A 19,675-nucleotide genomic window follows, 5' to 3' on the forward strand; every position below is an offset into this window, starting at 1 on the left:
GTTTGTGGACATGTTTTCACGAATGTCCATATAAGGCTGTTTCTGGTGACAGATAATATTAAAAATTTACATAGGGAAAAAATTCAAAAACATTACAACGCTTTTCTATAACTCCATAATTAGGTATTATCGTTCTTTAATCATCTCAAAAATAATATATAATTCATTTTATTGTGTAGTTTGAACTTCATTAGATAATATATGTTATATTTAAAATAAATTATCACTTATACATTATGGTTATCTTACCAAACTTTTATGATGATTTTAAATTTGAAAAAAAGAACGTTCGCATAAAATTGAGTTGAAAGTAACACGGTTTGGTTTAATAACGAAGAAATAAACCATCTCATGTTTCCCCTTAAAATTCTAGCGGCGGCCTCATGGAAGATTTTAAAGTTACCTCCGACCATTTATGCAATAAATTGACATAATCTATCTGCAAAGTTGAAATCCAAACTGCACCGCTGAATAGGATGACAGTTATTCATGCGTATTTAAAAACAACATTTTAAAAAGCTGAAAAATAATAAAAGTGTGAAATGTCAGGTATACACTTCAATTATCATTCAGGTTTAAATGATTTATTGAGTAGGTAGTATTATTATTCTGATAAAAAAAATAGTATTAATCAAATTCTTCGTGGACAATATTTCGTGGATAATTATTTGGATAATAGAATAACTGTCCCAATAGTTGGTTTCAACTCCATATATATATATAGCAATGCAATATCTGCTGTAAAACTATTAATTTGATCAATCCATCCGAAGCTCTAGCAAGATGACAAGCTTTCAACCTTACCACATTCTCAGAGTTTTTGAAGCGTTTTTTTTTTTGGTGGCTAAAGTCGCATATAATGAATGCTACGTAGATAAATCAAAATGATTCAACAGCAAATAGGTACATATTATACGACTCTAAACCGACTGATTTGGCCGTTTTTCCATTCATATTTTGACTCTCAGCGTTTGCTACCCACAAAACATTTTGAATATATAGCTATATTCTCTACCTTTCCCTTGTTTTTTTTAAATTAGGTAACATAATAACGTATGAGGCATACATAATATTATGTATTCACATAGTAAGAAATACTGTTTAGTCGTATTAGGTAGGTATTAGGGCTTTTCCAAATTTGTGGCAATTTTGATATTAAATTACAATATTGATTTTTTTTTTGTATACTAGTAAGAGTACATCTTCTTCTTCGATGGCGCTACAGCTCAAATCGAGCCCTGGCTTCCTCCACCGCCGTCCTCCAGCCGAAACAGTCCTCCGCACGTCTTCTCCAGTTCCTGATTTTTAGCAGCTGGTTGGCATCTTCTGTGATATTATCACCCCATCATGTGCGTGACTTTCCCACTAGCCTTTTCCTTCGTTAGTAAGAGTACATAGCATTTGTATTTAAATTCAAAATATAATATATATATTATATAATATTCTTTTATAATCATATTATTAAAGTCTAAAAGCAGTATTTTAATAATCGATAAAAAGATTCTATGAGCGATATTTGGATCCAAGAATGACCACGCCATATAGATAGAGTAAACTTTACAACCGCAAAGTCTACGAGGAATTTGAGGCACTTAACGTAATGGAAACCTTCAAATTAAAAAAAATGTCGTATTTAACAATTGAACTTGAAAAGTACTTTATTCATAACCGCCTAACAATCATGCATTGTTGGGGATTAAATTTCTGCGGTTGGATGGCGCGGTCTATTAAAATTCAGAATTGGGTGATGATTGTTTAGGATATACTGAACTAGGACGATGACTTGATAAGGATCTACCCCGAGCTCTTGCACTACGAGTGATGACGTATAACTGCTATATAACATTATATAGCAGTTCAATATATTATATCTTTAGCAACCACATTAAAATTTTTATAAGTACAATAACTACGCATAAAAAATAATGAGATAATTTTCTATCGTGTTATTGTATTCATTTAAATAACAGCATCTAATTATTATATATTATGTTGTTTCGTATTTTACCACGGAACCTATCGATACATTTTTAAACTTTCGGTATATGAACAAATTTTACTCGAAAATAATATTATAATAATACAGCCCGATTGAATATTTCAATGATGGTTACCCTTTTAATAACTTGAGTGCAATACGTTTTCTTGGGAAGAGCAATAAGCCTCAAAACTGCGATGTTTGTCTTCACTATCAGAACAATGCTAAAAATAGTTGAACTAAAAAAATATATTGTAGCATTATCATGTATCGATATGTACTGTATATTATATTATATTATTGTAGAAGCTTTCAAAAAGCTTACCTTAAATAAAAGTTGTCCTTTAAAATCACATAAGAGAAGTTTAAATCTTCCTCGTGTGAATAGATGCGTTTTACCCACATGTATTATAATGTAAAGAAATTATTATCGTCATATACGATGATTTATATATTTGCTAATAGCGTAAGTACCTATCGATTTTATATAATTGAATTTATAAGTGTCTTTTTTTATTTTACGTGAAACGTCTGATTACTAATTACAAAAAATTGTTTAGTAATCGTTCAGATTAATATCATTTTTACGAACATAGTTATGTTTGTGTGTATCTTATTATTGTATATTATAATAATTATTTAACAAGTTTAAGCAAGTTTAACATAATATATGTTTTATTGAAAATACTTCAATAATTCATAATCCACGATACCACGAATCCATAACACACCCCCAATTTTTTTTCAGAAAAATGTTCTAGATTTCATGATAACTTGTTATATTATAGAGTGGATAAAGTATGGTAAATTATATAACTATTGGCTAAAAAGGTGTCACACTAATATCATAAATTTAATAAATCAATGAAATGTGATTGCGAACAACCTAAACGACACGATAGGTAATAAAACATTTAACTAAAATAATCCACTGCTCATTAAACTAATAAGTACAATTATGATCACAATATAAATAAAATATAGATGGGATATACTAGTAGAAATATTAACTAATGATAAGTCAATTGGTCATCGTGGTCAGAGAAGAAGGCTAATTTACATATGATTCACGTATATAAATGAACGCACATAAAGTACTAGTATTAAAAATAGTTTTATTATTACATAAATAAATTACAAATTATTTAATTTGGTTGTACCTAATCAATAATTTAACTTTTAATTAGATAATTTATTATTTGTCCGTTTACAAATCCCAAAAGTACAATAATAGAGTAATACCAATTGCCTGAACTATTTAGTTTCACCAAATATGATTCTTCAGTTTGCAGTGTGAGAACACATCCAAACTGCATCTCGAGGTTACTTTTAAGTGCCCAAGTTGAGCCATTAGTTGTCTTCTAGGCCAAGAAGTGGCGCTTCAGTGCAAGAATCCACATAGGTACTGCTAGCTGCTAACATAGGCCCGCCACTTGGAGAAAACTCGTTATTGGGGCTCAAAGCCGGTTCTGAGAAACAATGTACCTTTCTCATAAGTTTAAATGTCCTCAGAAAGAGGGCACTTATAATGTTCATAATTATATTCATATGTGAATAAATATGCTTTATCAATTTTATTAATTATATTCAATATATTCTTTTTTTCAAATGATAAATAAAATTTGAAATCGGAACACTATTTAGTATTAAATTTATTAATAATTGTCACTTTCTCACAACATGCAACTCTTTTTTCCTCCCCCATCTTAATATTAATAAAATAGAATTTTCAAATATAAAATTTTGGATTTTATACATGATATTTTTTATACTTAATGTAAATAAGGCTTGTTAAATATTATGTGATATTTATGATTCATTTTTACATAGGTACATATTGATTTTAATTGTCACTTACGTATTTCATTTTTCAAATTTATTTTATTATCGGTTTGATTTATAATAATATGTATATTATTTTTTTCATGTACTCGTATATTGGCAGTAGTAATTAAGGATTTTTTCTTTATTTTATTATTGTGTTGTCTTTATATTTTTTATCGATTACATTGGATGTAGGTTCTTTACTGTTGGCATATTGGCTAACCACTGTTTCTTAATCCAATTATAATATTATATGGTTTTCATTGTCGAATATGTGTTAACCATATTTTCTTTTGATCAACGTGGTACTGGTTTGGAGTCTGATCGGGAAAAATGCACTGTATTAAAAAAAACGCCTGTATACCTAATCATCATCATCATCAGCCTGAATCTATCCATTGCTGGATGAAGGCCTCCCTAAGCTGATTCCACTTCTCTCGGTCCTGTGCGTTGCGTTGTCACGTACTTCCGCAGAAATTTATAACTTCATCGATCCAGCGGCCTCTAGGTCTACCTTGCGGACGTTTTGTACCTCTTGGATATCACTGGATGACTAAATTTGTCCAACAATTGTCCTTTCTTCGAGCTATATGTCCAGCCCATTTCCATTTGAGGTTTTTTAGCAAACTCTATTACATCACAAACTCTTGTCTAATCCTTTATCCACTCATCCTCTTTTAAATCTTTTCGCGTTATGCCCAGCACCTTTTCATACCACGTTGTGCTACTCTACTAGTTTCTGGATCTCTCTTTTACTTAGGGTCCATGTTTCATACGCATATGTGATTACGGGAAGCACACACTGATTGAAGAATTTGCGCTTTAGGGACAGTGGAAGGTCACTTTTAAAGACATTATTCAGGTGGCCAAAAGCACAACTGCCTAGCTTTACTCTGCGAACAATTAATTTAATCAAATATACAACCATCTATAGACAATTGTTGTCTCAGATAGATGTAATTTTTCACCTGTTGTTTCACACGAGCTGAGTGCTACTGATGAGGATCTCTTTTTGACCCGCAAAGCAGTTGAACATGACTTTCGTCTTTGTTACATGTATATACCTAATGGATCATCATAAACAATGCTCAGCTAAGATGTCTTTAATCAATGCTACTGTATATTAACATACTTTATCTTGTAGTGAAAATGATTATAATATGGATAAAATCGATATTAGCATTATTAAATTTAATAATGGGTAATGAGTAATGACCATTGCCGACTCAAGTAGAAATCCGATACATTAACAACGATTGGTCCTATTTTTCCGCCCCTTCCGTTGTTGTCTATAGATGACCTGTCATTTTTCCGTAGAGTGCTCATACTGACACGTCTATCGTATTCACACAGAGAATGGTTTGATTTGGATAGATGAGTTACATGATAAATAATACACTAGCATTATTGAAGTTAAAGTCCCTACACCAAACCCGCCCCGTACCACCCTCGGTCTTAATCGAGAGTATCACGGGACCCATCAATTGGTGATGTGAAGCATCTAAGAATTGGCCTGGGAGTGTCCTGGGAGAAGATGCCCAAGACTTAGATTGCTACGCTCAAAGTGAGCTCTGACTGAGTTTACTGAGTTTACTCTAATGCAAAGTGCCAGAGAGAGAAGAAGCACATGGAAATTACTAAAAAGAAAATTAACCTACTTGTTTATTAAATTAAAGAACGAAGCTAATCATACAGGCAGCAAAATTTATGTGAAGAGATCTTCACGCCCGTAGTAAGACGCCGCAAATTTTTTGAAAGCAAGATAATTGGCCTTAGTAGCAACCAGATCGGACGGGCCGATGGGTCCAACAGCTGGTTGGGCCGATGGGTCCAACAGCTGGTTGGACCGACCTGAGCATTTCCTCCCGTTCGGAGCACATACTCAGACACTCCCATATGATGTGGTTGGCATCCTGTATTTTCCCTCCGCATGGACATGTCGGACGGCTTACAAGTCCAAGCTCGAAGAGCTTGCCAGCGAATCCACCATGACCAGTCACAAATTGACTGGTGTAATGGTCTGGAGTCAGATATTTGGTTATCTCCATTCGCCACTGTATGTTTGGAAAAAACGTATATGTGTGCCGGCCCTTGGTCGATTCGTCCCACTTTCGCTGCCAGGTCTTAATGGCCACGTTGAGCGACACGAGTCTAATTCTGCGCCTCAATAATGCTACTCCTTCGCCAGCTAGCCGAGGGGGAGGGACGAGGTGAAAATCACCAACGTCGGCCTCCTCGCCCTTGAGGAGCAATATATATTGAAGGCAACGATGAGTGATCCGTGTCGATGGGAAGAGAAGCCTCAAAGCGGGCCATCCTTCCTCATGGCGTCATCATCCCTGGATTCGTTATCCAGGGGGGTGAGGGCCTCGAGTAGGACCGCAGCCGTTTCAGACTCGGTACTGGTGAATCCGCCACCCAGTTTCTCGATGCTGCACAGGAGGCTCGTCGGTCTGAGTCCCAGCCTCAATGCGCGGTATGGAGGACCCCAGGGGTCGGAACCTCCCTCAATGGTGACGAAGTTACGCCAGTAGTCTTTTTTGGCTTGAGTAATTGCTTTCTTGTATTCCATTCGGGTGGATTTGGCCATGGTTGCAAGGGGATCGATGGAGGCAGGTGGTTGCTTGTGCAGGCGTGCACGTTGATAGGCCTTGCGCGCTTTTCTGAAAAGGTCACGCAGGCGCGAAACATGCTGCGTCCACCACGGCGACTGGCTTGGTGGCTTGGGCTTGCAGCGTCCAAGTGAAGCTTCGGCTGATCCGGTGATGTCTGCAGTCAGTCGTGAGGCGGCCGAGTGCAGGTCCGGAAATCGGGTTCTAGATGTCCTGTCAAGCTTTTTGGAGAGCACCTCTTCAAACTTTTCCCAATTCCCGTCGCGCGTTCTAAATCGCGTGGGCGGAGTTGGGGATACGTCAGAGACGCCATCGTGCGAGGAGACAGTGGCCAGCTCAAAAGTGATCAGCCGGTGATCACTCATGGAAGCGCTCTCATGGACTCTCCAGCCGCTGATTCGTCTCGCGACGGACTCAATGGCCAGAGTGATGTCGATGTGGGTGCTTCTGGAGTTTGCATGCGACACGAAAGTCGGCAAGCTGTTGAGGTCGTTAAGGACGACCAGGTTGTGCTGGTGAACCAGCTCTTCGATGACGTCCGCGTCGCACAGGGGGATATCCACGGGCGCCCAGAGGGGGGATTGCGAGTTTGCATCCGCACAGATGATGACATACCTGCCACCAACTGCGCGTAGGATGCCGTCGAGCACTGATGCCACGTGTTCCTTTGTGCTCTTAAAGCTGAAGTAGGCGGAGATAACCACCACACTGCCTCCTCCGGGAAAACTTATGTCTGCACACGCGACTAGCTCAGTTGACAGGTGCGAGAGCGAAAGCACGCCAAGGTGAGGGTCAAGAGCGGAGACGCAGGCCTTTGGCTCTGCACCCCTGGCGCTGACGACAAGGCCCGCGCACCCGAGTCCCTTTTCAGTGGCCTTGGGGTCTTTTTTAGAACCCAATGGTGCGGTTCCTATACCAGCGCCAGAGACAAGCCTGTGGCCCGCATGGTCTCAATTAACTCCGCCGAGCCGGCGTCGCTCAGGTTGACGTTCAACTGAGCGAAGGTAATCATCGCCTGGCAGTGTAGTCCACCATATAGCCCTCTCGCGCAGCTCAGCGTGTAGCCTTGCTGGGCAATCGAGACTGCCGGTGGAGTGATCAGACGGCTGCTTGTGTTCATGGCAGGCCACGCATTTGGGTGGGTTTCCTTTGTTGGGGCAGTCCTCGCGGTCGTGGCCGGAGATGGCGCAGTGGCTGCACGTCGGGGTTTTGTTAGAACAACCTTTGGCCATGTGACCGAAGAGGTGGCAAATATTGCACTTTACTACCCCAACGTAGTCCCTAAGAGGGAAGGATTCCCACCCCATGTAGAGTCTGTCTTCTGCTATTAGGGCAGCCCAGATGGCCGCCGGGGCAAAGACCACAAAGTGGCATCTGCCGGTTCTTGGCCCGGCTTTGTGGCTCAGTCTTATTTCCTGGTATGCCTTTTCTGGCAGGCCGGTCTGTTCCCTGGTGGAGGTGAAGATAGCTTCCCGGAATTGTGGTTCCGTGAGAGTCGACGGTAAGTTAACACGAGGCTGTTTTTTCCCAGCGAGCTCGGCTCGTAGGGCAGCCTCCGAGGTCTCCAGGGCTTTCATAAGGGCCTTGGCCTCGACTTCAGAACGGGGGTGAACAATTACACCTCCGTTCCTTATGTTACGGATACCCGTAATTTGAACCCCAAGGGACCTGGGGTCGAAGGCCTTCTTGAGGATCTCCTTCGTGGTATCCGACTTCTTCTCCCCAGATCCGGTCGGGAAGAAGAGAACTCCCGGTCTGGGGGCGAGGGGAAGCAGGGACGGAAACTGTTGGTTGGCGGATTTGAGAAGGGTGGAGAAAGTGTTGTTGTAGTCGCCGTAGGTGGGCGGCTCTTCCTGCCCAATGCTGTGGCCCATGACATTGCAGGTGTTGTTACGGTAGGTAGGGCGTTTGTGACCGCTTGTGGCTGGATAGTTTTTAATATTTTAGACTGAGCATGCAGGTCCTTGATAGCCTTTTTTTGTAAGTTGAGGCCGGAGGTCCTGTCTTTCAATAATCCTTCAAGGTGCAGGATCCTAGTCTCTTGGACGATTGATCTCCGTTCTAGCTTGGCCATGGCTAGATTTTGTCGGCTGTGGGCTTCCGACATGCTCAGGAGGGCATTTGTTATGCGCTCTTTGGCGCCGGCCTGTTTGCCGCGGAAGGCCGTAATAACCTCGTTCAGGCATGTTGAAACCTCACTGTATATGTCCTCGTGCTGGTCGGGGTCTATCCTGGAGAAGTCCACCTCGTAATCCTAGCCAGAGGAGGAGGAGTCTTCGTCTTCTTGTGGGGGGGGGGGGGGCGGCTGATGGTTTCTGGATTTGGGTTTTTTCGCCTCTGGTTCTGTGATTGTTGTCGGAGAAGTATTTTTTGATGTTTTTTTTGTTGTTGGTGATTTGGGCGAACGTTGTTTAGTTTTGCTAGTTCTGGCCGAAGATGGGGCGTATGCTGTGGATCCCGAAGTGGATGCCGCGAGGGTTGGGGAGTTGTCAGTGTCGGGAGGATCAGGACCCTCCTGGGGAGGAGTGCGCATCATATTGGGCATGCAGTCGCGTGATGGTGTGTAGGCAGGGAGAGAGAAGACGAGTGGAGATTATATTGGATTTGGTTGTCCGTCACACGGCCGGTAGCTTGACGTTTAGATAGTGTTTTGACACTTTGTCGGGGGTGGCCGAAGCGAAGCAGTAGTTATGTATACAAAATGGATACCTACTTGGCTATCAGGGGTGCCCAAGTCAGGGGTCGGGGTCCAGATGGGGTTCCTTGACTTCCGGTCAGGGGAGGTCAAGTTGGGCCCGCAGTCCAAAAATGGTCCCTATCCAAAATTGGACAGGGACAGAGGGGGGGGGGGGTAAAGCGTAATACTAGCATTAACACACCTTCTACAAATGTAAAATGTTACATATTTTTTCGATATTACCACCGGTTTTTGTGTAAAAGATTGGTCTGACTTTGACAGCTGATGAATAACAGGAATGTATATTATTTATAAATAATACTGATAGTTAATATATTTGATTTGAGATTTTTTTTATAATTCAATTTGAAATGAGAAACGGCGAATCAATATGTCAAGCAATTAGGGATCTGATTTTGCCACCTGAAAAGTGGACCACTCGTTGTTTGTTCAAAAATTTATGCTCAGGCTTTATTAATCTAAAGATGGCGGTGGTAATGACACATCCTAACTTCTTTATTAGGTAACGGAGTTACTTTCTAGAAGCACGTTACTTTTACATCTCGACAATTCACCGAAGGAACCGAATTGGGTAACGAATAGCAGTATGAGGTAACAAGATATTGTCTACATTAATCTTTTTACCAACACAGGTCAAAATAACTGTATATAGACACGGTTTTATATGAATAAATTGTCACAATAATAACCTCATTATGGAAATATATTTGGTATTTACCTGAAAAATACATTACTATATTATTTCCCTATTTGTGATAAATTATCCAATCTTTAAATGCGTGACGAAGTAAATTTTAGTAGGTATTTTAAAAACAATATTCAATGGATATTACCAATAAATCTTGTACTAAATAATAATAAATGTAATTCCGGGAATTTCTCAAAATTACACAAAAGGTCGACGACTTTCTCACCACTTGTTCACTTTACTAATCACAATTTATTCATTTGAAAGAGAAAGGAAATGGCCAATTTCCAATTTTCAGCATTGAAAATTTCAATTTCCTTTTTGTGATCACTCAGCGTAAAGAAGAAAATAAAATATGCAAAGGATCGATTACGAGAGGCTGCGTTTTTGAGATAGAAAAGTTTTCTTTTTTCTTAATAAGGCATTTTCTTCCTTATATCAACATAAGTCAACTTACATAAGAAGCGGTTTTTTTTACTACTTTTAGTACTTTTTAACAAAAAAAACTATGTTTTCTTTATTTTTTTTTACAACCAGATCGAAAACTTGGAGAAATATAATTAAAAATACTCTGCATTATATTTCAAATCTACATAATGAACGGTTACCATCATTTTAAATCAAATCAATTTAATGACATTAGAATATGAAGACAATATGGAGGATTTTTCTATGAATCGGATTAGGTACCGTGTCCCCAGAAGCTCCTCTTTGATAAATCGTAAAGTAGACATGTCGAACTTCAAATCAGTTGTCTATCATTCAGTAACAAAACTGACAGTCATCTCCCAATATCATTCTTCAGCTCGAACAAATATTTGACTGGTGGCACAATTAAAATACCACACTTGTCATCCATCACAAATAAAATAATGTCTATCTAGTAGTGAAACGTGTTGGTCATCTTTTGGGCTCTCACTATACTAATCGTCAAACTATTCCCATATTGTACGACGGTAAGGGTAAACTACACCCCTATATAAACCATGGAGATTAACAAATTCTCTTTCTTTCATTGCTGCGGCATACCATGGGTGATGCAACGCAAATCATACTACACGGTGAGGTCATGTAATTTTTTCATCATAGTTAATTTCAAAACATATTCCACGTAAGCCGGTTAACGAAATAAACATAGTAATATTTTTAATACTTTTCTTTCAAAGAAAGTATTTAGAAACTAGTGCTTTCTACATTTTCACGATTTATGTCCTATAGGTTTATGATTTGATCGTTCAAAATGTTGGTTACAAGTTGAACAATGTAGAAAGCATACCTGCGGGTCTATTCTTTACTTATCGACCGCTAAAGTAATAAAGTGATAAATATTATCAAACTTAGGGTAGGTTTGTATCAAGATATTAGCACTTATTGCAGCAATAGAGGTGCTGTTAAAATATAGCACTTATTGCAACAATTACAACAACTTATTGTAATTGTTACAATAAGTGCTAATACTTTGATACAAACCTACCCTAGTTAGCCGTCGTATTTATCACTTTATCACCTTAGCAGTCAATAAGTATAGAATAGATCCTCTGATAAAGGAAGCAGTGGTGGGTTGCGGCAGAGAAAGGGGAGTGGAGATATTTCCTGGAGTGCGCCAAGACCCCACCCCGTTGGGTCGTAGTACCGATGATGATAAATACTTTGATTATATGACAAAATCGGCAAAAAATTAGTACCCCCCAATATGTTTTATACTATATCGTAGAGAAATATATTATAAGTATAATATAACTGGCGCAGTAAAAGCAGAGGTCCATGGTTATTATTTCTTTGGCACACAGTGGAAAGTTTTGGTGGGCAAGAAACGGTACAACGTTAATGATACAAGTTGTGGTAATTTACGGTAATGTTCGCGACGCGATTTCGCCTCCGGAACTCACACAGAATCGCCAAAACAAATTTAATTGTTTTTTCATAACCCGTATAAAGCATTGCAAACGGAGTTCTCAAAGTTAGATACGCTGGTACATATTTTTCTAGTCATCCACCTTCCATATTATAGACTATAGAGATACTGGACTAAAGTTGTTATTTATGGAGCATGATATCAATACGTGACCATAATTTTACTGTGACGTGTATTTGCTTGTAATCTTTGACATAATAGGTACTCGTTTTATGTCCACTAATATTCTTCTACTTTCAGATTAGCAGGTTATCATTTTTTTATTCAGCGGATAAAGAGAAAAATCCTTTAATTCATCTCCACATTGAGAATATTTTAATATCATTTTGAAAAGCTTTTAATTTTTTTTATTAATTTTTTAACAATATATTGACCGCTGTTTCGTGCTATGAACCCAAATTCAGAAGAACAATGATATAACTAACTAACAAACTAAAATTATAACTAGTTACTCCTTCGATATAATAGAAAGTGAGCATTATGTTTACTTTTTTGTAACTTTTCTTTACAAAAAAAATAATATAAGTATATTTATTATTTATTTATTTTGAACATAGCAATAAGATGTAAAGTAATTAATTGAATCTATTTAGTCATATAATTACTTGGTGTTAAATATCAATTCTTGGTGGATATAAGATTTTATTGTGTGAATTTAGGTAAATTTCATTGTTTTTTGAACAGAGTTATTTTTATATAATTGCATTTATAATTAGTATCCGTGTCTTAAAAAATACTTTTGTTTTGTTAGTATGTTCATATAAATAGCTCTAAGATTGTTTATTTTATATATGTTGATAATGTCTTATTGAAGCGGATGAAACCATACCTCGGCATTAAGAAAATAATACAAGGTTATTATGTACACGAATTAATAATGTTATGGTATATTTTTATTTAAAATGGGCGGTCAATATATTATTGGAAATGTAACTCGGTTGAGTTGACAGCCGTTGGACAAAAATGCAGTCATACATTGGTTTCCAAGGGGCACTAAATTTGGATTATTGGAAGTTTTAAGAGTGTGACCTAGCTCAGTTTTGATAATTACAATGATGGTCAAAGACGTAGGCTCCTTCAAAATTTAGGAAGTCAAAATTATCAATTTAACCTAGAGATGTTTATAGCTCAACCAGATATAAAAGCATTTTCGTGTATCCAAATGTTTCTCAGGGAATATAAACTTGCAAGTATAAAAATTACAATACCACATGGTTGCAGTTAACATGTAATATTATGAATCATTATGTATTTTTCTTTTTTATAATCATTGATCATATATAAAAGTAATAACAGTATATAAATTTAATTTACAACTAAATAAGCCTCAGCTGGGACTTCGTAGGTTAAAAAATGGGTTCATAAACCTAAATATAGTGCCTATATATTTATATTTACAATAATTTTAAAATTATTCACATAAAAAGAATAAGACTATTTTTAATCGAAAATAATTATTATTATCTTCCTTTTCAAACAATGTATCAATACCTACCTGTATTGTAAAATATATTTAGAACGACTATAAACACAAAGTTTATATATGAATATAATTTGACGAAAATTGAATTTGTATTCAAATCCCTAATTCAATATGAAAGTGTACAAATCGAGGGCTTAGTGTCAAACAACACTATCTACAAAAGTACAACTTTACAGGAGAGCCAAAAATCGTTATTTTAGATTCTTGTAACTTAACAAGGGAAATGTTTATTTAAAACCTAATGTTAATATTTTATAGTTTATTGTGTATTGTACATTTATCTTGCTTATGATGATGTTAAAATTTATAGGGATAGTTTTAAAAAAATATGAAAACAAAGGTAACTTATGTAATTAGCGTTAAACTTTACTGACGATTTTATAATTAATTAGAAAAGATTGACATAACGTTGTTTGACTATCATGTAGCCGTAAACGTAAAATAACGTTATCTAAAAAAAAAAAAACACTTTTTTGTAGATAACGTTGTCTGACTTTAAGCACTCGAAATGTCATATAATTTAGCTATAAATAAGATGAATACAACGGAATTATTCATGAAAACCATTTATTTCTTGTTTGATATCTGTATAAAACAAATTGATACTTTGGTATTGCAACAAAAACAGTTGAAGAAGCTTTATTACTTTGCCGTTTGTTCCGAGGAATGTAATTTAGCCAAGATAAGCTTTTGTGGACATTCTGTTTATGATAAACGCTAAACGGGGTTAAGTCGCACTTGAAACGAAGCGAAATTATTTTAATATATTATATCTAAGTAATTTATTTCAATAAACTTTTTTTATCTACTGAATTTATCTCGCTTATGTTTTTTCTACAATACGGTTACATATTTTCAAATATGTATGACGTTAATAATATTTTTTATGAAATTACTCCTTATTTTATAATGTTAATTTATATAAAAACTATATTATAAACCTTTCGTTCTGCAATGCATATGAATATATAAAAATAGCCTATTGATATTGGTAAGAATACGCCTAAAGCCTTTAACATCTTTAGTTGCAAAAAAACGTATAGGTAGGTTGTTACACTTACATAGATTTTTAATGTCTAGAGCAGAGGGAGGCAAACTGCGGCCCACGGGCTGCATGTGGCCCGCCGGATATTTTTTGCGGCCCGCCATCATTAATTGTACTTCTGATTACGTTAATTTGTTGTTTCGTAAATGTATTATCTCAGTACGTTTTGCTTGTGTCTTATCTCACACTATGAAATCACTATTTTCTACGTTGAACATCGATTGGGAATGAATGGAAAAAAATTTCGGATTCTAATCTCGCTCTGGATGTACATATTGTATGTAGATCAATAGATATTGATAGTGTACCGACAGAGCTATAACTTGAGATTATTGATCTGCAGTGTGATACTGATTTAAGAGAATTGCATCGTCGTGAAGAAATCTCCAAATTTTACAATGCCCTTCATTCAGACAAATTCGACTAACTTAAAGATTATGCAAGAAAAATGTTCGTTATTTTTGGATCAACATAATATGTGAACAAACATTTTCGATCATAAACTTCAATAAAAATTCTTAACGATAAAATATCTCCGATCCTCATTTAGATGCAGTTTTGAGAATAATTAACACCTGAATTTAAAAAAATGTTAAAAAATGTACAACAATTTCATTTTTCTCATTAATTTTTTGTAATGTTTATTTTTCGTGATAATAAATAGTGTATATCTTAAAATGGTATTTTACTTGGGGCCCGCCGCTCATTTTGAATTCTTGAATTTGGCCCTCCATCCAAAAAGTTTGCCCCCCCCTGGTCTAGAGAATCAAGACATCTAGATTCTAGATCATTATTATTCTATAGTCTTACTTGAAAATAACGTTAGGAAATGTTTCCATTGTATTACTATAATAAAGTGGAGACTTTGTTGTCTTACAATATTAAAATTTGAATTATTTTTTATCAATAAATATACTGCATAGTTTACGTTTATTATCACGATAAGATCAATCAAGTATTTTGTGTCAATTATTGCAAAGATACCTCTATCCAGCAAATACGAATAAATCATTAAAATAACTTGTTTATTTTATATCAAATAAAAATAACAATATCATAAAAACCATCAATCAAATTAAAAATTTACAGTGTGACCAACATTATAATCTATTTCAATGCTTTTAAAAGAGTAACATTCAAATTTCTCTCATAATATTATGAGCTTTAATGGTGTAAATTTTTACCAGAAATAATAGTTATCAATTATTGGGTCCTCACATAGGATCAATCACTTTTAAAATAACAACAAACAATTTTTAGTACTTATACTCATCTCAGTATCCATGGGTAAAAACGTAGTATGAACCGATTTATTAATACTATTGGGAGTTTATTTGATAAAATACTTTATGTTGACTTTACACATTAATATAATATCAAAGGTGCCGATTTGTTAAGTAAAAGTTTCCTAAAATCCCCATAGATGTCGAGAAATCTAAAAACGATCAAGACAATCAGAGCCATCTTCACGTTTCTCTCAAAGGTTAACAACGGTTTACAAATATTATATATTATTATTTATAATACACGACTATTGAGTATTTTTTTTTTTGAAAAATATAGAATTTGAAATATAAAATAAACTCTCAATTTTTCCAGGTCTAGGAGAAACAAATCTTACTCCTGAGCCCACATTGCATTGCAATATTGTATGCGGTCAGGTTATTAAGTTTGATTTATTTTAAGCTCTGAGCGGCTGAGTGTGACCAATTGAAGAGAAAGAGATCATTATGGAGATTCCTGTGGGATGGTTGTGCAGTTGTCCACCGACATAAGGCAGCAACGTCAGTTTAACTGTTAATGGTAAAATACGTTTGGAGAGTTTCCAACCGTGCAGAATTTGTATGCTTTTAAATACGCTAACACCACAAATTTTAATCTTGTTTCATGACTCAAGTAGAGGGTAACCATGAAACTTAATGGTAAAGCCTCAGCAAAAGCGTTTTTCGGAGCGTGTGGCATGTGTAATGAGCGTTCACTTCCCTGGCCTCAGTGCACAGTGAATGTGCTAACGGACAGGTACATGTTTTAAGTTATAATAGTGGAGTGATATAAATGGATTATCTGATAACAGAATACACCCAGCTTATATGGATTTATAATTAAATAATGCAAAAAATATGTGAACTTTATTACGAAATCATAATATTTACCTTTAATTTCGACATTTACTTAACTACTATATTCTTGTAAAGAGGATGAGAATAAAGCCATATTTCAGGCATAGATTGTATTTCAGAAATAATTATTTCTTTAAACGACATAACGAAAACAATAATATTCACGTTCATCCAAAACTTTGTTCAATTTCATTTTGATTTGTGCGTACACGCTTTGTTGTACGCAAACATGCACAATCTGCCACTTAGAACACTTGCATTCGTTTAGCACGTATTTAACATGTATACCGTACGCCACGCCATGTAAAACGCTTCCACTGAAGTCTTACGCCAAGGATTCCAGTAAATAAGTTAACAATTTAATATAGATAACGATTTATCTCACTTTCTTATGGAAAGTAAACATTCAAATATTTATCGGGTACTATTTACTTACAGACAGTTTGATTTTCACTCTCAATTGAGTAAAACACGTTGTCAATGTTGATGTTATGATTTTCCGTGTTGATGTTAATAATATTTAAACACAATATTATACGACATATAAATACGATATATAAATGTAGCTAATAATAATAAAGTAAGTTACGTTTATATTGTATTATAGTATGCTCATTTTACTATATAGAATCCTCACAATACTTTGGCATAATAATAATATTATTATAACTGTAAATTTTAAACTGTTTATTTTGGCTTTTATTTTATTGTAACCTTGTATATCGCAGTTATGTGATGCCAAGCGAGGGGTTAAAAATAAATTTTTTGGCGCAAAGAAAGAAAATACAGAATGACCTCAAAACACAACAAGTTAAGGTCGCGCAAAAGCCTCCTTTGAGGTCATAACGTACAAACTTCTCTTGTGGTTAATGAGATAAGTCTACCGGAAGAATGTTCTTTGCTCTTTAATCTACTCTCCAGTAGTTCTCGAATGTTATCCTACAATAGAATCTAAATAGTTTCATCAAAATAATTTTAATAACACGATTTTTTTTAGCTTTATGATAATATTTGACATTAATTTCAAGCATCATACATAATTCCATAATAATAACGTACTATAACCTAATTTCTTTTGTTGCGTTAACTGTCAATACATGGTGGAACTGCATTGTTTTATTGATTAAATTAATAAAACGCATTTTTTTGTACTTATTCCACTTTTTTATTTAATAAATTTGGACCGGTTGTAGATAAACTTAGCCAAAGTGGCCATTTACTTATTAAATTGTGACTCTTGTGATTCAAATATGTTGGACGAACAGGACGATCTTTTAACATTAGAATTTGGCCTGTGCCAAAAATGGTAATGAATCTTCATCCTTTGAAAATCATTTATTTAAATAATCATTCCTTTAAAAAAAAAAATCCTACATTTGAATGAGAAATCGAAAAAAATGGATAAACAGGAATTCCTAAAGATCAATAGATATAAATTATTACCTTATTCTATTCTGCTAAGTGATTATATTTTGTGTCATCTCCATTTTTATATCTTATTTAATATTTATTGATTGAACATCGCTTTATAGAGTGTACTTCTTTATTGTTTTATTTTATTGTTATTAAAAATTTTGACTCATATTTTTCGTTTGTATTGGTGTATCCATCAAGTGATAATATTGTTATTGTAAATTTTATATTTAAATGAATTGTTAATTAAAATTTTATTTATTAAATATTGACCAATCGTAAATATTTGTGCTATATTATTGGAATGTTATTGTAAATGCTTTTTGTTTCATTTTTGCTGTGTGTTATTTTAATAATTTTAGAATATTTGTTTAGTGTCCTTAATGATGTACCTAGTAAGAAATAACATCCAATCTCATTAATGTTAATTTAAGTGTTAATAACAAAGCACTATTGGACGGATAATGCGATGTATTAGTAGATTTTTGTGTCGCATTTATGATTTTATTGTGATAAATACCTGTTTTATTATTCAGTTGAAAATATCCCTTTGAGGCGGACAAAACCGGTCCAAATTTATTAAATAAAAAAGTGGATTAAGTACAAAAAAATGCGTTTTATTAATTTAAATCAATAATACTATAACCTATATTTCATTTATAAAATATTTTTTTTTAGAGATTTTAATATCCTGAGATCCATTATTTGGTGACATTTATTAAATGTTTCAATTGTTTGTGAATGACTTAAATTATAATATTATATTAGCCGTTCGTCAGCTTACAGAAATCCAGCGTCTAAAATTGCTATTGGCGGTTGTTTCTTTAACTACCGCACGTAATATTAATATAGAATGTTCTGATAATTAGGGCATAAGGCTATACCTCAGTTGAGGCATGGTCTAAAAAGATCGTGGCTAGGAGATGCGCGCATCGCGGGTGCAAATGACGCTTGCCAAACGAAATATAATTTGTCATATAAATCCAACATGCATCCAGTTAATGTTCTGTTTTTGGCATTCCCGAGTCAACTCTTTAACTCTCGTGAGACGCGCACTACTAAGCGGGCAGCGACTTGCGCTGATCTCGCTTACCAAAGCTTACCGCTCAACTTCTAATGACGCGCTTGCCGTACTCGCGGGGGTGCTACCCCTCGATCTGCACGTCCAAGTGAGAGGATCGATCACCCTCCTCTTGAGGGGGATCAGCACAACACTCGCCGGTGTCCATCTGACACCACCGCAGAGATCCGAGGACGTTCCTTACAGGAAGACTGTAAGTGACATTGTGTACAACATTTGCGGCATGGCAGGCAAGGTGGACCGCCTCCCCCAAGGGGCGGCACACTTACCGTTTTTTTCCAGACGTATTCTGCAGGCACCAAACTAGAAGACTCCAATCTTTGCACTGGATTAGCCAGTTCCTCTCCGGCCATGGCAACTTCGCCGCCTGACTCCACGAGTTTGGCTTGATAGTAAATGGGCCGGGTTGTACCTGCGGGCATGACCACCAAGATGTTAAACACATCCTCTGGGATTGCCCGCTTATGGAACTCGAACGAGCGGAGCTGTTTGCCAGGGTCCGTCCTCACACGGGCCCAATTGATCATGAAGATCTGATAGCAACCGAGGCCAACTTTGCGGCATTCGAGAAATTTTCAGCGTCGTATGGGGAACGGGATAATCCCAACTCTTCTGTAGACTCCGTTTCAATTCGTGACACTCAGTATGCGGGTACACAAAGCGCTTAACGTCAGCGAACAGCAGAGCCAGTTAAAAAAAATCTTTCTTTACTTTATTCTTTAAGCACTACGGTGCATGGTTGCAGCATTAGTCCCGTGCGGCTCCGTCTCGGGACGGAATGAGCACTTAAAATCACTTTTTTAGACATGTTTAAAGCG

This window comes from Rhyacophila brunnea, unplaced genomic scaffold (genome assembly GCF_057557595.1).
Source record: "Rhyacophila brunnea isolate RB1 unplaced genomic scaffold, BYU_Rbru_1.0 scaffold_12, whole genome shotgun sequence".
Taxonomy (NCBI): domain Eukaryota; kingdom Metazoa; phylum Arthropoda; class Insecta; order Trichoptera; family Rhyacophilidae; genus Rhyacophila; species Rhyacophila brunnea.